Source organism: Papaver somniferum, chromosome 11 (assembly GCF_003573695.1).
Source record: "Papaver somniferum cultivar HN1 chromosome 11, ASM357369v1, whole genome shotgun sequence".
Classification (NCBI taxonomy): Eukaryota; Viridiplantae; Streptophyta; class Magnoliopsida; order Ranunculales; family Papaveraceae; genus Papaver; species Papaver somniferum.
Genome location: NC_039368.1, coordinates 133,611,780 through 133,627,627, shown reverse-complemented (window position 1 = coordinate 133,627,627; position 15,848 = coordinate 133,611,780). Strand labels below are relative to the sequence as shown.

The following is a 15,848-nucleotide window of genomic DNA, read 5'->3' as shown; positions in this document are numbered from 1 at the left end:
GAAGATAGTCGTTGTATCCTGGAAGACAGACATCGATAATCCGTAAGCACCAGTGCGGGGTGAATCTGTCTTAAGGCTAGAGGATATAATCCTTGCCTCGACTTTGATTTCGTTTAATTGGGTTTGCGTTTCCCTTCTTCTCCGTTTGTTTTATTACAGTTTATATACAAGACTGCCAACAATCTTAAGAAAGATATTTTTCTTATTTTATTGTGTGTATACTGTAACTTACAAAGTCCTAATCACCGAACCTTGGTTTCGTACTAACTTCCTTGATTGAAGTTTATGGTGCAGGTCGGAAGTAAGTTAAAATTAACCTTGTTTATGTTTGTACTGGGTGCGTTTTTATTTGGCTTTAGGTATCCAGTGGGTACGCGGATTGGTCTCATTTAGATTGATCACTGCGACATTATAAAAGAATTTTGTCAGAGTTCTTCTATATCTCCTCTCCTAACAGTATTGCCTTAAGTTTGTTTTCGTCAATTAGAGCAACTGCAGTGGTGCGAGTATAACCAAAGACCAAAGAGGGAAAAAAAGATCAAATTTTGGGTTTAGCGTGTGACGCTATGGTTGAAAGACTAAATTTGGTCAGACGTACATTATACGTTCGCCTGGTGTGGAGCGTAGACTATACCAACGCCTGATTGGGACGTGCACTAAAAAAAAAATGAAAGAAATGGGGCGGAGGTATAAAGCCCGCCCCACTAAATTGATTTTCAAAACAAAGAATGGGGCAGGGGTATAATGCCCGCCCCACTAAATTGATTTTCAAAACAAAGAATGGGGCGGGGGTATAATGCCCTCCCCATGCAAAATAATTAAAAAAAAAAATGGGGCGTAGACTTTACGTACGCCCCATGTGGAGCGTAAACTATACCAACGCCTGGTGTGGGGCGTAAACTATACCAACGCCTGATGTGGGACGTGCACTATATGTCCGCCTGGTGGTGGGGCGTGAAGTATATCAATGCTCGACTATATCTGGGTTTAGTCTTGGTCCCAGACCAAATATACTCTGGGTTTTAGTCGTTGATCAAAATTTGATCGATAGTACGTTCCACTATGTCTGTTCAAAAGACCAAATATTTGGGTTTACTCTCCCACTGTGGACGCTCTTAGTGCAATAATTATATATATACAGTGGACGTCTAAACTCCCGACGAGTTATATGTCCTTGTATATTTGTTAGCCAAAGTGATTTCTGTGTGTTTTGTCTTTTGTGCTTACTGTACTTGATATATTTCGTCTTTACTGAATGTGTTGTTGGTATTCAGAGTTACTGTGTGTTCGTCTTTCCTGACCTGTTTGCTAATCCAACTATTTTGGAAGTTCTTATTGGTAGAAAATGGAATCCAAGACTTGCATAAATACGATGGCAGTCGTATCGGAAGTAAAATCGGTTGGAAATTCTAGAGAATGGTGGATAGATAGCGGGGCTACTAGTCACGTTTGCGCTGACAAGAACAATGTTCTCTTCTTATCAAATTGTGTACGATGAAATTCTCTACATGGGAAACCCTGCAACATCAAAAGTTGTCGGAAAAGGAAAAGTCATTCTCAAAATGATTTCCGGGAAAGAATTTACTTTGAATAACGTTTTACATGCGCCAGATATGAGGATTAACTTAATCTCTTGTTCATTATTAGTAAAGCATGGCTTTAAAATTGTATGTTTGTCCGACAAAGTTGTGATATCAAAGAGTGATATGAATGTTGGTAAAGGATACCTGTGTGATGGGTTGTTTAAATTAGACGCTCTCACGGCAATTCCCAAGGGGAATAAAAAGGAAATTGTTTCTTCTTATTTGGTTGAGTCATCAAATATATGGCATGGTAGATTAGGCCATGTTAATTATGGTTCAATTCGGAAACTAATTAACATGGATCTAATACCAAAATGTCACATTGATTTAAATCATAAATGTGAATTTTGTGTAGAAGCAAAACTAACAAGGTCATCCTTCCATCCGGTTGAAAGAAATACGGAACCACTAGATTTGGTTCATACCGATATTTGTGATTTTAAATCGGTGCAAACAAGAAATGGGAAAAAGTATTTCATTACTTTTATTGACGATTGCACTCGTTATTGCTACGTCTATCTAATGAGAGGGAAAGACGATGCAATAGAAATATTTAAGCACTGTAAGAATGAGGTATAAAATCAATTGAATAGAAAGATTAAAATTCTTAAAAGTGATAGAGGCACTGAGTATGATTCACCATTTGCGGAATTTTGTTCGGAGCATGGAATTATCCACCAAACCACTGCCCCTTACAATCCACAATCGAACGATATTGCGGAACGCAAGAATCGTGCATTGAAAGAAATGATGAATGCTCTATTACTAAGTTCGGGATTGTCGGATAATTTGTGGGGGGGGGGGAAGCTGTCCTTACCGCAAATTATATCCTAAACAAACTACCTCATAAGAAAAAGGAAAGTACTCCTTATGAATTATGGAAAGGCCATAAACCTTCCTATAAATTCTTAAAGGTGTGGGGGTGTCCTGCAAAAGTGGAAGTTTCTTTACCTAAGAAGGTAAAAATAAGTCCAAAAACCTTCGATGAAATTTTCATTGGATATGCAGAAAATAGTAGTGCTTATAGATTTCTGGTACATAGATCAAAAATTTCAGATATTCACACAAATACGATAATTGAATCTAGAAATGCCGTATTCTTCGAAGATATCTTTCCTTGTAAAGATAAAAATAAAGGTGCGAGTGTAAGTGAATCAAATTAACTATTGAGTAACAAGAGAACTTTTGATCAGATTGATAGAAATCAATCTAATCAAGATAGTTCCAACTTACAAATTAATGAGCCTAGACGAACTAAAAGAATGACAAAATCTACATCTTTTGGCTCTGGTTTTGAAACATTCTTGTTAGAAAATGAACCTCGAACTTTTAAAGAGGCAATGTCGACTCCGGAAGCACCTTTCTGGAAAGAGGCTAGAGATAGTGAGGTTCAATCTCTTTTACAAAATCACACTTGGGAACGGGTGGATCTCCCCCCTGGTTGTAAGCCTTTGGGATGCAAGTGGATTTTTAAAAGAAAGATGAAACTAGACGGTTCGATAGACAAGTATAAGGAGAGACTTGTAGCAAAAGGTTACAAGCAAAAGGAAGGATTAGATTATTTCGATACATACTCTCCTGTAACGAGAATAACCTCAATCCGAGTATTAATTGCAATTGTTGCATTATATAACCTTGAGATACATCAAATGGATGTTAAAACGGCTTTCTTAAATGGTGAATTAGATGAGGAAATCTATATGGAACAACCTGAAGGTTTGATAGTTCTCGGTCAAGAAAAGAAAGTCTGTAAATTGGTAAAATCACTCTATGGGCTAAAACAAGTGTCAAAGCAATGGCGCCAAAAATTTGATAGTGTGATGATATCAAATGGTTTTAAAATAAACGAATGTGACAAATGTGTCTATTTCAAGCATACACCAAAGGGGTGTGTAATTTTGTGTTACGTTGATGATATGCTTATCATGGGTAATAACATGGATGTTATTAACGATACAAAGAAACTGCTAAAAAGCAAGTTTGATATGAAAGACCTAGGTGTGGCTGATGTTATTTTAGGAATAAAATTTTCTAAGACATCAGAAGGCTTGGTATTATCTCAATCTCATTACATTGAGAGCATACTAAGTAAATTTGACAAGGATGATGGAGGGGTTTCAAAAACACCAATTGATCCAACTCTTCATCTACCGAAAAATCGTGATCAAAGTATATCACAAGTAGAGTATTCTCGTATAATTGGTAGCTTAACATATTTGATGAATTGCACTTGTCCGGACATAGCTTGTGCAGTAAATAAATTAAGCAGATTTACGAGTAATCCAGGAAAAGACCATTGGAAGGCTATAATCCGGGTATTAAAGTACTTGAGATATACCCGGGATTATGGATTACACTATACGAGATATCCACCTGTATTAGAAGGATATTCCAATGCGAATTGGATATCAGATTCTAAAGATGTTAAATCCACTAGTGCGTATGTATTTACAATAGGTGGTGGAGCGGTATCTTGGAAATCTTCTAAACAAACTCTTATAGCTAGATCCACAATGGAATTTGAGTTTATTGCTTTAGATAAAGCAGGGGAAGAAGTAGAGTGGCTTCGAAACTTTTTAGAAGATATTCTGATATGGCCAAAACCCGTGCCTGTAATAAGTATTCATTGCGATAGTCAATCTGCAATTGGCAGAGCAAGGAGTGATATATATAACGGTAAGTCTCGACATATAAGATTGAGACACAAGACCGTGAAAGAATTGCTCTCATTGGGAATTATTACGATCGATTATGTGAAGTCCAAGGACAACCTAGCGGATCCATTTACTAAAGGTTTGTCCAGAGAGCAAGTCTATTGATCATCGAGGGGGATGGGCTTAAAGCCTACAGGTACCGAATCGTGTTAAGGGAAACCCAACCTAGTTGACGGGAGATCCCAAGATCTAGGTTCAACGGGAAAACAAAAATTAAGAACGATTCACACGAAGCACTTGGGAACATGAATAGAGATATGTTTCTACCCATTCCTATGATGACACAGTGTTGCCTGTCGCGTAGTTAAGGATAAGCGATGCTTTTAATGATTCCTAAGATTTGGAAATTCCAAATAGGGTATGGAAGGATACTCTTAAATAAGAAATCACCTATATGAAGTGAGAAGTTTCAAGTTTGAAATGGTAGGAAACCTAAAACTAGAAGTGAAGAGAAATGACTTTTCGTGAATTCAAATTGGAATTCTAGAGACACACCCCTTGAAGAAATCCTTGAAGCATCATGATTCTTCATTGAAGAGGTACTAGTAATTCTATAAATACCCTGCACATAATTAGAGATACATATCAATTAGAAACCTAATTATCATTTTACTGCATTTTAAAATCATCACTTTAGTTTGTGTTCAAGAGAAAGTTCACCACTTTAAGTTTGGTTTGCCGTTTCTCGAAGTTTGGAGTGCTACTACATCGAGAAGATAGTCGTTGTATCCTGGGAGACAGACATCGATAATCCGTAATCACCAGTGCGGGGTGAATCTGTCTTAAGGCTAGAGGATATAATCCTTGCCTCGACTTTGATTTCGTTTAATTGGGTTTGCGTTTCCCTTCTTCTCTGTTTGTTTTATTACAGTTTATACACAAGATTGCCAACACATAAGCTAGAGAACAAAGTAGGATAAAGCTGAAATTCATAAGAAAACAAAAGCTTGTCATTCATTAAATATTGATCATACAACAAAACCTGCCAAATAGAAAAAGCGGAAGATAGTTGATAATTCTATACGATGTTGTAAATGCTGATACCAGAAAGTATTATACGAGAGTGTGAATATCCTGATTGGATGTGAAATATCCTAGCTATTAGAATAAAGAAAAGAGAAAATGTAGGTTGGTTTTGTTGGAATTTCAGCTCCTTAACCTTTATGCTTAAGTACTAAACATCCGGTAAGCAAACTACATGCTGAAATTATACTTGAACCTAGTATTAGATACTCAACAATTTACTGAAATCAGCACCATACAAAGCTAGAACACTAGATATGATTCATACAAAGTTAGGTTGTAGTACAAGGAAATAGAAACATTCAAGACACTTAAACCTTCATGACTTATCATCAACTTTTATTTCCTCACATTAATTGGTGATGGATAAAAACTGATTTGCTTTTAAAGAAAACTTGTGAGGCTAGAAGAGAGTCCTAGTCATGCTTGCCACATGTCAATCCAACCTTTCCATCATGAGTTGGATGACACCTCATGGATACAAATGACAGCTCATATATCATGTCGAGCTAAAATACATGTTATGCTTAGACTCAACTTAGACTCAACCTTATCTAGCATTAACCTTTAGATAGTCTTTAGTGCATGATTAATACCATAAACATGCCTTAATGCGGATTAAGACTAATCCGACTTGACATAGTTTAAACAAGATTAGTTTAACCAAATGGAAATTTGTTGCGCAAAATACATAAATGCTAACAGATTTCACCCATCTGAAAAAAGATTATAACAGTTTCCTCCATCATTTCAATCGGCAACTATTTTGTTTTCATTGGATCAGGATGCTTCGATTTTGTGAAATTAAGTATTAAGACATCTTGAAGCAGTTGCATGTGTATATAAATCACAGGAACGCACCTCCATTCACAACAGTTTCATGTTAAACGAGGTTTTGTGAAATTAAGTATTTTTCATACAAATTCTAACTAACTAAACTTTTGCTGATAAAAGAAACTATTACATGAACCAACTAACTTCGTGATATGGCTCACCTAAAATTTTATGTTAAACGAGGTTTTATATGATACTAGCTTTATGCCCGTGCTATGCACCGGACATACTTTTTCTTTTAATTTAGTGTGCGCGGGGCTTCCTCCGCCCCTTGGCAATGCATTTTTGATTTGACGGGTACAGGGTTTCGCCCCGCCTCGTGGCGATATATTGGTGTGTGCGGGGCGAAGGTGTATTTTTGGTTTGGTTTGGCGGGGCAAATACATTATATAGGTGGAGGATAAGTGCATATTTTATTTGTTTTTTTCTTTTATTTTCGCAGAAAATATGTGGATTTTTTCCCCTTTATATATTAATTTGAAAAAAATAGTCTTAATATAATAATTACTCGATATCCAAGTCGAATTTGGACTTCCATAAAATTCCAAACACGTTAAGTTATGGTTTCCTGTTAAGTTTATGATTTTTGTACCAATCATACGTTGCCAAGTGTCCTCACCTAAATATGGTCACTTCATGATTCCAAATTGAATTAAGTTTCCTTTTTTTAATCTTTTTGCTATTCTTTTTAAACCAATCATACGTTACCAAATATCCTCATCGAAACGTTCGTTTCACAAAATTAAAATATGGCCTATTTCGACCAGTATGAAGAAGGATTTCCTCACCGTTTAACGTAGAAGCTTTATTTGTTTAGGCCTTTAAGTCTTTAGATAGATTAAATTTTTCGTGGCACTCATTCTTTGATTCTTACATGGAAGTTCCCAACACTGAGAATCTGAGAGTGGCAATATTTTTATGTGTGAATGCAAACATCTAATAGTGAATAACAAATTATTCCCAACACAACTACGACCAGAAAAAGAAATTCTCCAATTTTGCCATGCTCAACAAAATCCCGTTCATATGGAATTTGTGTTTTACCTTGCTTTTAGCTTTGAATTCGTGCTATCTCGACCTGTCTTTCAAGTCGTCTTTGAGTTCATCCGTAGGGCTTTTAGTGAAATAAAGCTGTTAGAGTGAGGAAGTGATAGAACATACAGCACTCCAATTTATGAACATCATTCGTAGTTGTACTTGTCAAGTTAAAAAGGTCGATATGTGTACTGTACCCATTGGAGGCTAACATGGGTAGGCCGGGTTTTCTTCTATGAATGGTGTGCACAAGTTCAAGGACAACACTAAGTTGTGATGGTTTTGTTGGACAGTCTGTTTCTTTCCCTTGTGGTGGGGATAAGTCTGTTTGGTGGTGGGTTCAACTTGACCTGGCCTGTGATAGTGTTATAGCTGCTTGAATGGTTCCACAGAACCCATATCTTGCATTTGTCCCCCACCTTGAATAATGTTTACATCAACTTGCCAGCATAGAGTTGAGCACAAATCCTCAATAGACATGTTAGAGACATTTGGCTTAGTGATACCCAGACTCAACCTCCTTGTCTGAGTAGCACCAGACATTTGGCTTTAACATTGCATCACCTTGGCATCTGGTTTATATTGCAATTTGCAAGTCCTGGATTCTCACAAGGGAATTGTAAAACCCAAAACTTGCACTGTCAACCAGATGCTTGGCAAAGAGATACAATGTTTGCCTTCTCTTGACAAATTGCACCAAACATGGATGCAATCATACATACAAAATGAAAAATTTATGTCAGGAAGAAGATAAATAACACAAAAGAGGTGGAAAGAATCATGTCAACTGTAACAAACAAAATGAATCCAAAGAAGATAAACAATGGAGGGGGAAAAGAAGAAGAAGATGAAGAAGAAAAAAGAAAATTACAAGTTAGAAAGAGAAAAAGGAGAGGTCCCCCATCTCTCCCTTTCCAACTAATAATAATAACATAGAATTAAAATTTATAAGAACACTCGCCATCTCTTAATCCTCATTTCATTCCCCCTGCCGTTGCCGGCCGCTCACACAAAATCACCACCGCACCATTTCTCAAAGCTCAAACACTCCCACCCTCACTCTTCCTCATAACCTTGTAAGTTTATTTTTTATACATAAGACAGTTATCATCGTCGTTGTTCTTCATTCACTAACAAACACCTAATTCATAATTTAACTTCTTAATTTGTCTCATGAATAATGTAGGTTAGCACAAGCGCAACTAGCATTAGCACGTATGCAATTCCTTGGTCAATTGTTGTTCCTACGAACAAAAAAAGAACAATTTGCGAACCCTTAGAAATTAATCAAGCAAGAAACTGAAATACATAGCAGTGTGACATTGAACAAGTTAAGTATTTTGAAAATAGAAGAACCGTAAGTGATACAAGAACAAGAAAATGTGAATTGACCATGCGTTCTGTACCCCAATCAAGCTAATGCGAAGCAAACGAAGGATGGGAATATCCTAATGGAACAAGTGTCTTTGCACATTATCAGAGCGTTGGTTTGCCTGGAGCTGGCTACAGCTCAGGTCAAACATGGATACCCAGGGCGTTCTCGGGCGTGGATAACAAGCCTTTGGCTCGCACAGAGCTGGCTACAGCTCAGGTCAAACATGGATACGCAGGGCGTTCTCGGACGTGGATAACAAGCCTTTGGCTCGCCCAGAGCTGGCTACAGCTCAGGTGAAACATGGATACACAGGGTATTCTCGGACGTGGATAACAAGCCTTTGGTTCGCCCAGAGCTGGCTACAGCTCCGGTCAACCGGATATGGACGGCATTTCCAATGTGATTTACACTAACAACTTCATACACCAGTTACCATTACAAATTCAGGATCTAGATCTAAAATCAAAATTGATCTAATTCATCGCTATCTAGATTGTTAGAATTTCACATAATGCCATTGAAAACTGAACACAGATTGAGTAATCGAATGAAAACCCATCTAACATTTCACCAATTAACAGAAATAATGAATCAATTGAAGCACAATGGTGCATCAAAATCTGAACCTTTTTCCATGAAATTGCTTCAAAATCAAATCTTTTTCTCATGGGGTTGTTCAAAGCTTTTGAACAAATTCAATCAAACATAAAACAACCTAAACAAATTTCAATCAATTGCAAAATGCTGAAAATAAAAGGCCGGCCAGATTATAACGAGATCCATAAATGGAGATAGATAGAAGACATACCATCACTGGTTGGAGCAGGAGCAGGTGCTTGAGCTTGAACAACAGCAGGTAGAGCAATGCTGAAAATCAAAGCAACAATCGCCATGACTCCGAATGAAACCCTAGATGATACTGCCATTTTTCCTCTTTTCTCTCTTCTTCTTTCCTCTGTTCTCTCCTTTCTAATGGAATTTCACCCCTAGAACCTCTGCAAAAGCCCCGGACAGGAGCTGAATTAGAGAGAGAGATAGAGAGAAAAGAGAAAGAACGGGTTCAGAAATCTGAGAGAAAACCAAAACTACAGATGAAGAAGAATTCTTCTTTATAGGGTAATTTCGGTAGTGAGTTCTTCAAGGATGAACGGGGTGACCCTTTTTATATAAGAAAAGGACGGCCCTTAGACAAATTCGGATTACCATTCAATTTGATGACAAAATCCAACTCAACATGTGTTGTATGGTCCTACTGCATGTTCTGCTTCTTCCCCATTTCAGGATATCCGCCAAGTTTGCCAGAATGTATGGGGTTCCAAAACTTACCAAGTTGTTGGCAGAAAAAGAATGTGTGTGGTGATGTGATGATGCATATGTGAGTTGTCTTGTTGTCTCTTATATTTCTTTAAAGTGAGAAGGATTTTTGTTGGCTTTTTCTTTTTCTGGTTGGTCACAATTACGAGTGTTTTTTATTCTAGTATTTCATTCATTATAAGAATATTTAGAAATTTGAGAAGTTTTTCTTATGGAAGAAATTTTATTATGCCGGTGTAACTGTAGCCATAGAAAGCATTATGAGATGAACGAATTTCTTGAACTTTTTAACAGTTTGATTGATTTCAGAAAAAAGAGATTCTATAAATAGATACTACTTTGTATCTACAGGATGCACCAAGGATATTGTCACATTTTATGCGGAACGTTCCAAAAAATAAACCATAGTAATTGCATTTCTCATGAGTTTTCTTGCATCCACAATGCTCGCTCTTGTAGCATATATATGGATATCTCGAATTATCTTAGTTTTTTTATGTGAGTGTTGGAAAAGCTAGTTATTTGTATCATATGTAAAAATATCACATCTTGGTCCAGATTGCTACTTAATCCACCATTTGGGTCTGCCATTCAGCCAACCAACTCAGTATACAGGCTAACTGAGTCTATCGTACGTTCAATTGTCAAAGTCAACGACCAGCAATCATCAAAGTCAACGGCTGGTAGCCGTCAAAGTCAATGGTCGTCAAATCGTTGATCAACTGTCGAAGCCATGTTGTCGGTCGCGTTTCCAGCCAACTTTTCAACCACACTGCCAGCCTGTTTCCATCCATTACCAATCGCGTTGCCATCTAGATTTCATCCATGTTGCCAGTCGTGCTGTCAATCAGCCTCCATCCATCCAGTCTCAAGTCATGTTTCCAATCAAGGAAGTATGTCATTCAAAGATCGACAGTCGCAGTCAACATCAAATAGTCAACCTTGCCAGTCAAAGTCAAGGTCGTTGGTCAAACCCGCTAGCCCATGTCAATTTGGCCCGTTACCACCGACCCAGTGCAACAATCCTGGAAGAACATTCTAGAAGTTTCTGGATGACTTGCTGACCAAGTTGCTTCTATATGAAGTTTATCTAGAAATTAGGGGTTTAACTCATATATTCAATTGTATAAATGGAGGGAATCCCAACCCTAAAAAGGGGAGCCTTGGGAGACGAAAATACACCAGTAAACTCAAAAAGGGATTAGAATCAAAATCACATTAATAAAATATCTCTCGCTACGGGGATTCATCCGTGGATGTAGGCAAAACTTGTCGAACCACGTTAAATTCCTGTCTCTCTTATTTATGCTTGTTTTGTGTAAAACTCTAGTTTTCATCATCATCACCAAATCGATTGTGTTTTGTGTCTGGAAATATTTCTGGGTACAAACACTAGTGATGCACATATAAAGCGGGCAAGCTATAAAAAGCTAAGTTTTATTGTAACATGATAGAAACTTTCGCGAAACACGTATAAAAGTCAGGAAGTTTCGAGTTGTCGCGGGGATTTGCGGTATTTGTGGGGGCACGAGCACATGCCTTCATCAAGCAACACATATTTCAAGAAGCCAGGCCCAACTTATAAACAGTTTAAGTAAATCATAAAACATCAATTGGTCCATTACTATCATTTTCCTTCCAAGTTGATTGATTTTCACCGATACACCAATCAAAATGTCATCCAAAGTATTACTCTAATGGTGCATCGTCAGTGTTAGAGCATGGTATAATCACATTGTAACTTGACTCATCTCAACACCTATTTTCGTTAGTTGTGTCCGTCAAATTGACTGTTTGGGATAAAATCTATAATACAAAACAACATAGGTTTTTGAGCTTTGGACGGACAGATAACATTTTGAGAGACAAATAAGTTATCCGACCATCCCAGTCTCATCCCAGCCAAATAAATCTAGTGGTTGTGGTGTTTGTAACCTTATTTATCATACCAATAGACATCCGACGATCGTATTGTTTGTAACTTCTTTCATCATGAACCTAAATTTATTGTCCTTTAATTAATGAATCACATAACTTGAAATATTATTAATGGATAACATAACTCAAGATATTAACTAAAGTATTTAATGGTGTGTGTAACGTTTGAGAATTGCTACAAAAAAAACCATAAAATTAGATTAATTTTTCTCATGCCGTGCCGTTACGACACGAGTTATTTCTAGGTCCCACATAAAAACACCTATCCTTTGTACACATATAACTCTATGGGCCACTCCGCTTGTTAAATTTTTCGGGTATCCAACTCAGAGCCAATTGACAATGAGTGGAGCGGCCCTTCCATATTATATTTAAGTTAATTTTGCGGAAACTAGCAACGTGGGACTATTGTCTTTTCACACGCCCCCTCACGTGTAAGTCCAGTCATTCGAACTAACACGTGGACGACCTATGTACGAGCGGTCACGGGTGTGAAGGTGACATTCGGTCACGGTACACCGTAAGTACAGGTCATACGAGTGATCAGTCATTCGGTCACGGGTGTACATGTGACAAAATCAGTCACGTCGGCCAGTAAATCGGCCTACACCCAGCGTACAGGTATTGATCTTGCTCTGACACCATGTTAAAGTCAACGAGAATCTAACTCAAAACCAATTGGCAATGAGTGGAGCCCTTCTATATTATCTTTAAGTTAATTACGCGGAAACTAGCGATGTGGGACTATTTTCCTTTCGCACCACTCATTGCGAATTAGTTTTGAGTTGGAAGCCAGGAAAGCTTACATGGTATCAAAGCGAGGCTCATACGCGAGTTGTATAAATTCTACATGTATACGATCCACGTATTAAAAGGCTTAAATCTCCCTTACCCGTGAAGGGGATTGTTGGGATGAAATAGTCCCATATAAAAACACGTAGCATCTATACACATATAACTCCATGGGACACTCCACTAATTGCAAATTGGTTTTGAGTTGGAAGCCCAGAAATCTTACATTGACTCATTAACTTCTTTAATTCTGCTGATGTTCGGAAGACTTTAGAAAGCGATTACAACGCTACAACTAGATCATAAACATTTTCAATGAAACTATTTCTAATATAAAGTGATTCTTTTCAATACAGATATAATTGGTTGAGTGCAACGATGCTAAATAGGGCGAAGAGAAATGCGAGAGGCCGAAATGACAGATGATGATAATTGGTTTGTTAATGATGTAAATTGTGAACCATGTAGACGTTTGTTTCATTCTATTTTGAACAGTTGTTGTCTAGATATAAAATATTGATTTTTAAGCAATGTCATAACTGATTTCACGCATATTATCTAACTGAGTGTTGAAGTAACACTTCGATCTCCTTTTATTGAATTTTGGGGGTTAATGTAAAATGATGGAAAAATAATTTAAATTGGTGGTGCTAACTATATTAAATAACATGCATCCAGTTTTTTTTATTTTTGATACGCGAAAGTTGGATCTATGTCCCTTCCCGAACCCAGTCAGTCGGACTACCCCCACATTTCCAAACCCAATATACAACCTAACTATTACAAACCCTTGCAGTGGGGATTGAACCCCTCTTTACTGGAGTTGGCGGGAAATTACTGAGCTATAAGCTTAGACCATCACACATCCAAATTTTCTAACAAAGTTTTTTCTTCTTTACTGGATAGGTATAAACTCTCCCTTGAACAGGCCCACCTCTTCGTACCCTCCTCTTATGGCCAGGGTTTTTAGTTAAAGAATAAAAAGGAGAGTTACCTTATGTTTTTAATATTTTATCTGATTATTCTCACATTCGTAACCTAGAATTCTCAGAAGTTGCAGCTAAAATGATTCATCTAAATGGATTTACTAATCACAAGTCTGATATCGTTGAGATTCCTAACTTCGATTCAGTAGATAAATTTCACATTTTCTGGAAACAAACATATGATGATTATAGTGACGCTTGGCCTAAATATCCATACCATAAAAAATTTCATTTAAAATATAAGCTTTGTTTATCTGATTTGGTTATGACTAAAGATATGTATTTAATTTCAACATTACAAAGAAAAAAAATGCACAACGAGTTACGAAGCCACCACATAGGATGCATAACAAATTGTGCAACTACATTTGGTTCATGCATCCATTAGACGATGTGCATACCTAATAATACATTTAGAAAATAAAAGGATGCACAACTAATTACACAACCACATTTTGGTTCATATATCCACTAATTTGGTTATGCATCTACTAAATGTTATATGTATGTGGTACATATATAATCATTGTCGATATAATCTCCTAAGAAACTTAACTTTGATACCGTGACTATTATCATTGTTTAGATCTCTTTGAAAAGCTTTCCAACAAGATAAAATTTGTAAATTTTGACTTTAAAAAAAAAAGAGAAGTTAGGTTGGGAACAAATTTCATATTGACTTTTAATAAGTAACAAAAATGTTTACTTTCATTGGAGCAAATTTTTATTGCTTCGGATTCTTATCTCTTCTTTTTGTTTTAATTTGTAATTAAGGAATTTGAAACTCAGTTTCTTTGCAACAATACTGAAAGTGGAAGAACATATTGAAGAACTTTTGGGAAAAGGAAACTGAAACCAAATGCAAAGAAATTGTTGCAGGATTTGCACCAAATGAGTATTTGCATACTTACGATTAGGTAGAAAAAATAAATGATATTGCTTTTCTTTTTACCATTACACTTGAAAAGTTTACTTTACATATATATATATACATTTCAAATCACTTTTTCACATTTTTTATCCAAGAAATAATCAAACAAATTTTTATATTATTGTGTTTTTAATACATAAAACACTTCTAGGATTAAGTTATTGTTGATGTATATAATAAATACACTGAAATAATTTATTGAGTTTGGATATTGATATGAAGTGAGAAAGAATGATTATTTGTTTAGTAAAAAGAAATGGTTTGTTCATATTAATTTAGGGTCTGGGAAAAGAGATTTTTGAGTTGTTATTATTCTTGTTAATCCTCTTCATGTTGCCAAGGTAATATTCATATATTCTAACTTATTCAATTGGGCCTGTTTTTTTTTTTTTGAGGATTTTGTTTAATTGAACGAAAAATAATTTATTTTGTTGACTAAAACTATGAATTTTGTTGTATTGGCACTTACTCGGTTTGCTCATATTTTTGGAGATTTTACGAGTTAAATCTTTTTATATCCTTCCTTTTTTTGTTCTTGTGTTTGTTTAGCTTTTTTTTATTTTCTTGTAACTAAGGAATTTAAATCTAAGTTTCTCTGGAATATTAGAGAAATTGGAACAACATATTAAAAGACCTTTTGGAAAAAGAAACTTCAACAAGACGTAAAGAGATTGAATGTCAGTTGACTTTTTCCATTAGTTGTTGTCCGCAATTTTATGAAAGATATGCTACTAGGTGAAAGTTTAGAAGGAGAAGGACTACCATCTGGATGTTCATATCAGGGAGGTGGAGTGCATATATTGATTCAACAATATATATGCAACTGATTTTAAAATAGAGACAAATTATTCTTTATGTTTAAGCATTACAGATTACTCTTTTATGTTCAAGTTTTCTGTTTTATTAAAACCCTTTGTTGATTTTGGTTTGTTATTGATTTGAAGTAAGAAAGATTGATTGTTTGTTTAGTAGAAAAGTGATGGTTTGTAGATATTAATTTAATGTTTGGGGTAAAGATCTTTTTACGTTGTTGTTATTGTTCTTAATCCTTTTCATGCTTCCAAGGTAATATTCATATACTTTAACTCTTTCAACTGGGTGTTAAATGATTGTTTGTTTAGTAGAAAGGTAATATGAGTAACCGGTGATTTTGATTCCACATATTTCTATGTATTTCTTCACGAGGGTTACATACCATTCCATCAATGTTACAGAAAGTTGTTTCCAGGAAAATTTTGATTCCACATATTTCTAGTACAATAGGGAACACGTTTTTCTTCACTAGAGAGTAGTTTATTGACTATTTATGATTCATAATTTATT

The 15,848-nt window shown here is 36.1% G+C and overlaps 1 long non-coding RNA gene across 1 annotated transcript; it reads right to left on the bottom strand.

The window, feature by feature from the left end:
* Positions 1 to 7,956: 7,956 nt before the first annotated feature.
* Positions 7,957 to 9,706, bottom strand: LOC113323219. The gene is made up of 2 exons (XR_003347481.1): positions 9,373 to 9,706; positions 7,957 to 8,433 (listed from the first exon to the last, which is right to left on the bottom strand). It is a non-coding gene; the product is annotated as an uncharacterized LOC113323219 (long non-coding RNA).
* Positions 9,707 to 15,848: the final 6,142 nt, after the last annotated feature.